This window comes from Paramormyrops kingsleyae, chromosome 25 (assembly GCF_048594095.1).
Source record: "Paramormyrops kingsleyae isolate MSU_618 chromosome 25, PKINGS_0.4, whole genome shotgun sequence".
In the NCBI taxonomy this organism is placed as follows: Eukaryota; Metazoa; Chordata; class Actinopteri; order Osteoglossiformes; family Mormyridae; genus Paramormyrops; species Paramormyrops kingsleyae.
The window spans coordinates 20,341,659-20,347,658 of NC_132821.1; positions in this window are offsets into that span (position 1 = coordinate 20,341,659).

The window sequence follows — 6,000 nt, forward strand, 5'->3', positions numbered from 1 at the left end:
TAGAATGTGTTTTCATTTAAAAATGTGTTGCCCTCTAAAACCATAAAACCATGAATTATGTGTGAATAACATTTAGCACAGGCTGTCAGGTTACAAGTTGACTTTCAGTTGTTTGCGGTGCTTTGTTAATCAACTGCATAACTTATTTGAATTATTACTGCTTTATTGTAACACTACAGGGCCAGAAACACCAGTTTTGGAGGACAGTGAGCAAGGTAACATTCACTCGTAAATTAGAACATGTGATAAACACCAGAGACATGTTTTAAACTGCCCATCCCACATGATGCATGTGAAATCATAAAGCTGAAGCACAGGTCTGGTTATAAGGCTGTGGTGTTTTTACTGTATGTATGTTCATCCATCCATCCATCCATCCTCCAATTACTTATCCTAGTCTGGGTTGTTGGAGGTCTGGAACCTATCATAGGCGAGAGAGGTTGGGCTCCACCCGGGATAGTTCTTATGTTACAGGGTTCTTCAAATCTGGACCTCGATTCCAAATCCAAGCCTTGTTTTCAGTTCTCCCAGGTAGTTGGTTTAATAATTACTTATTCTGATTGGTCAGAGGCTTCACACCTGACTGACAGGTAAAGGAAGGCTGGAAAACCAGCAGTGCTCGGACCTCGAGGACCGTGATTTGAATAACCCTGCAGTATATGGTATTAAATGGTGGTTCAGTGTGGAGCCTGGGGACGCGGGAGCTTAGGGTCAGCGGTCTGTCTTTGGGATTTCTGTGACGATGTGGGTCTCTTCTCCAGCTTACTCCTGCAGTCCGGGAACATGCCACTGGGCTGACTGGCGTCACTAAGATGCCCACACTGAGAGTGAATGTGACTGTGATGGACTGGCATGCCATCTGGGGAGTCCCCTGCTTTGTACCCCATACCCCCTGTGATAGGCTCCAGGTTCACCCCATAGCCTTAGTGAATAGAATCTTTTGAGGGATGTATGGATGGAATACTATTTATTTGAAATATAGCATTCACTGGCACAAATGAAGTTAAATATCTTATGAGAATAGAAGTGCCTTTTACTATACTGTTATACAATCTGTTTGAGCATGCCTGGAAAGTCCTTTAGGGAAGGCTCACCTCAGCCCGTTCCTCTATGTCACCCCAGCTGGCAGTCCCCTGTCCTTCTGCCTCCTGTACACTGCCTCCCTGGGCTCTGGTTTGCTGGCCATGATCTCAGCTGTCATCACTGTCCACCTAAAGACTAGAAGGAGACGCGCCCAATGAGACAGGGGCTCCATACTCTCCCCCAGCCATCCCCCACGTCCCTGAAATCATAGGGCTTCTTTGAAAACTATCCCCTTGCACAATGACAAATTTTCCTGCAGTTTTTGTAACCTCTGTACTTCTGTTCATTTTAATAAAGGAATATGCGCTGTTATGATCTGATAATGAGAGAATGCATACTGCAGTTTCAATCAAGCACCTTAAACCAGTCGCTCGCCTTGTACTTTGATTGAAATGTCTGAATACGTAGTTACCAATCCATGTAAACTCTGTTCTATTGCGTGTTGTATTGCATGCATTAAAAAAATTCTCGGGTTGTTGTGCATAGACGGCTTATTTATTTTGCGTAGATGCACTTTTACTTTGTGTGGTTCTTGTTAAGTTTACTTGTTCTCCCTTCTGTGGATTTATAAAAAATCCTGTTGCATTCTATCTAGTACACATACAGTAGTTTTTCTAGTTAGATTTAAATAAGGTAAATAGTGTTTTCAGCTAGCTATTTAACTGGCATTTAGCAGGCCACGTTGCTCTCTCGCACAGACACAGACACACACACTTACAGCACACGGTGTATTATCGAACCATTCGGTACATCCCCAACGGTTCAATACACACACATGAACCACCACAGTATTACAATATGCCTGTTATTTTCATATACATACGGGCATCAATATAACACAGTGGGTTTTTTTTTCAAAAAAATAAAATCTGAGAAAATGGGATCTTCTTATTTTGAAAGCTAGAGTTTAAATGTCGTTATGCAACAGCTGACATGGACATAAATTATGGTTTTAATATGCTTGGCCGGATAAAGAGTATTAAATGTTCCTGGACAACAGCACACATGATGTCATGTCAGAGTGAAATGGAGCTGATTGGTGGCTCACAGAATTCAGAAATGCATCTAACAAGGAAAACACTACATCAGTGCCATTTTAAAAGAATAATATACAAATATACATAGCTGTTCTGTTCGGTGCCCCCTCCCCCCAAGGATGTGGAGCGCCTGGGCATGCACCCAAATGCCTGTGTCCTTTATCCAGGTCAGTTAATATGACAGGGGTTCCCAGCTATTTTTCCTTTTCCCTCACAGTCATGGGGGTATCACTCAAAGCAGAATTCCCCAGTTAGTTGGACAACTTAAGCCAAACATGATAACTGTCCAACAGGAAGAAAGGTAAGTAACAATCCTATTGGACAGTCCTTACATTTGGTTTAACTGACCAGGCTAATGAGGAAATCCTGCTTTGTGGAATACCCCCCAGGTTAAATGGTCTCTTGGGTATTTCTGTTATATGGGTACGATTATGGACTTTTTCATATATGATTTATACATGTATGATATACGGTCTTACATGACACTGGAGGTTTAGTTTTATTTAAGTCTTGCATATGTATTGTATTCTTGGTGCAACATAGTAAACTTCTATAGTACATATAAAAAAATAATATGGTAGTATCCACAAAATCGCGAATTTCCTGGTTATGCCGCGCCCACATACGATAAGCTCAGATACAGATAACTCAATGCTCATTCTAGTGGTGGGCGATACTGCAAAATCTGATATCGATCCGATACCAAGTAAATACATGGCCAGTATCACCGATATCGTTACCGATACTTATTAAACTTAAAAAATCAGCACAATTTATCTTATATAAATGTGTAGCCTATGTTTTATGAAGAGAAGGTGGAGGCCTTAATGTCCAGTTGTAGACTACTTTCTTCCCTTCAGAGCTATATTTTGGGTGGGATTTGAACCCTGATTGCTTGATTAAGGCTCAAGCCCTCTATCCACTCCATTACAGCGGCCCTCATATCATATTCATCATGTTAAAGCAATAGTTTGGAGTAATTACAATCATAGCCCTGTTGTAGAGCTTGCCAAGTGCTTTAATGGGAAGGAGACAGAAAGAATTTGGAACAACATAGACCAAATAGCGAACCGGCATCTAACGCTAATTGAATGGAACATAGAGTAACGTGAGCTTGTGTTCCATTGAACAAGCATGTGTAAGCATGGCGTTCGCCAATCTGTCTGTGTTCCAATTTTTTTCACTTTCCTTGCTATCGACAACACTCACCAAGCTTATATAACAGGGCTACGATTGGAATTACTCCAAACCATCACTTTAATGTCATCATTGTCAGCCCCTGCAAAATAATGTTGCTTTAATAAATAAATAAATAAATAACCTTATTAAAGGCATTATCCGTGATTACGGCTTGAACTTTGTCAGTGATGCCCCATTCAGTTGTTATCCTGATCAATTCTGAGCTAATGTTTTCTGCAGTGTGTTGATTTGTAAAACTGCAGGTTTAGGACGAATGCCTGCATATGCCAGTCGTCATCAATTACATGACATGAGACAGTTAAATATGCCTCTGTGGTTCTTGATGTCCACATGTCTGTTGTCAGTACAGCATGTTCTGCACAGTCAAGATATTTCTGAACTTTAGAGTGGCACTCTGCAAAAAGTGAAGGTATTTTCCCTTCCATCAAACTTTTCCTACTAGGAATCTTGTAGCGTGGGTCCACTGTCAACAAAATTCCTAAACCCCTTATCCTCAACCACAGAGAGAGGTTGCAGGTCCATCACAATTATTTCACATTGGCTCCTTGTGATGGCACTTGCTCTTGGGGAATCACCTGAGATGAAATGAAATACCTAAAATTACCCTACAATACCCTTATCATACGAATCTTATTCTTTCCATTTGTTTGTTTTCCCTAGAAATTTGTTGTAGAAGCAGCGCTGTCAAGATTTATACAATTCTATTGTCAAATAAAAAAGTGTTTACTCAGTGCTTATCATTGTGCAATAAAAGGCATTATTTTGAGCGTGACTTCACCGATCGTGCAGATTAGCAATTTACCACTTAATCATTTAATGAGAACACTGACGTTTATTAAAATGAAATCATAAAAACTATGGCGGACCAAATTAAACGATGGCCGTCGCCAGAATCTCGTTTATGTGGGAAACTCAGCATGTCTGTAGTTAGGCTACTACATCAGTCATAGATCTTCTAAATTACCTGGATATTCCCTGCCTCTCTGAAGAGACTCTCTGCCAATGAACTCTGCCTCGGCGCAGGAGGTCTTTCTGACGGCTCTCTCTCCTCCTCCCTGCGTGACTGTAGCTCAGTGTATTGTGTATTTTCAGGTGTTTGTATAGGTTGGTTGTGTTACCACAATATTTAAGGCTTTTGCGACACACGTCGCAGGTAGCAGTGGCCTTATCTACAAACGCGAAGTAGCTCCACCCCGCGCTCCTCTTTTTCTCAGCCATCTTCGACACAACTGCTCGCGCTGGGCTGCTGCAGCACTGAACAAGTCACTTGGTAATGGTGCGTTCGTTTTTCTCTCGGAACTCGGAAATTCCGAGTTGAGTGACATCACGTCCGACAATCTCCCGTTCGAGCTACCCACATCTCGGAACAAATATGGCTGCCTCCATGAACACGTTGCTGTGTGTTGTTGCTTTATATTTTAGCAGATTTGGAGTTTTCCAAATGGAGAAAATGGAGAAATTGAGATTTTTCCGAGAGACAAACAAGAAACACGAACCAGTCAAACCACATTAAAAGCTTTATAAAATATTTTAGTACATTCATAGCGATATTCTTTTTTCGATCGGTAAACAAACTACAAACAAACCAAGTCGCCATGTTGAAATACGTCACAGGGGCAACTCGGGCAACAAAATCTGGTCCGACTTCAACGTCATAAAAGGGGCGTGTTTCCGACGGGAAGTGACGTTTTTCGTGACGTTTTCATCCGAGTTCCGACTTGGGAGAGAAATAATCGAAAAACTACCTGTAAAGTTAGCCAACTTTCACAAGCAGGCTTTATTGGCCTGGATGCTGGTATATAAACACAATTTCTCCCCGAATAAATATATTATTTGGAATAATAGATGTATTAAATATAAAAATGAATCTCTTTTCTATAAAAATTGGTATGAAAATGATATTGTGTTTGTTAAACAACTTTTAAATTCAAATGGTAATTTATTAGCATATAACGAATTTTTGGAAAAAATTGGTTTTCCTGTTACTCCAAAAGAGTATGCAATTGTGTTTGATGCCATACCTCACCCAGTTATACAGTTTGTAAGATCTTGTGGAAGTAATTCTTTTGAGGTAATGTATGTTAAAGAAAGTTTTTTTTTAGGAGGCATAGATATTCTTAAACAAAGTTATACGAATAAATTTCTAAGAAATATTATAACAGGAGATACAATTACTCATAAGTGTGTAAAGTGGACCAGTGTCTTTGGAGAGATAGATTGGAATAAAGCCTGGCGTGTCTGTGATATGTTCTGGCTAAACAATAAAGTAAAAGAGGTTACATTTAAAATTTTACATGGTATATATCCAGCTAAAAGTGTATTAGAGAGATTTAATTTGGAAATTGATTACTCTTGTGATTTTTGTTCGGGGGAAAAAGAATCTATTATCCATCTGTTCTGTAATTGTGCATTCACGAGGATTTTCTGGGTGGATATGGAAAATTTTATTAGAAGGAAAACAAATATTATTTTCATGTTAAATAATTTTGATATATGCATGTATTATTCTAATGAAATTAATGATAATAACTTCATTTTACTTGTACAACTCCTTATTATTCTGGGAAAATTTCACATTCATAAGAAGAAATGGTAAGGATCCAAGCCTAACTTTAGTCACTTCCTTCAAGAAATTAAGGACTACTGCACCAGTTTGGAAAACATTATCAACAAGAAAGCA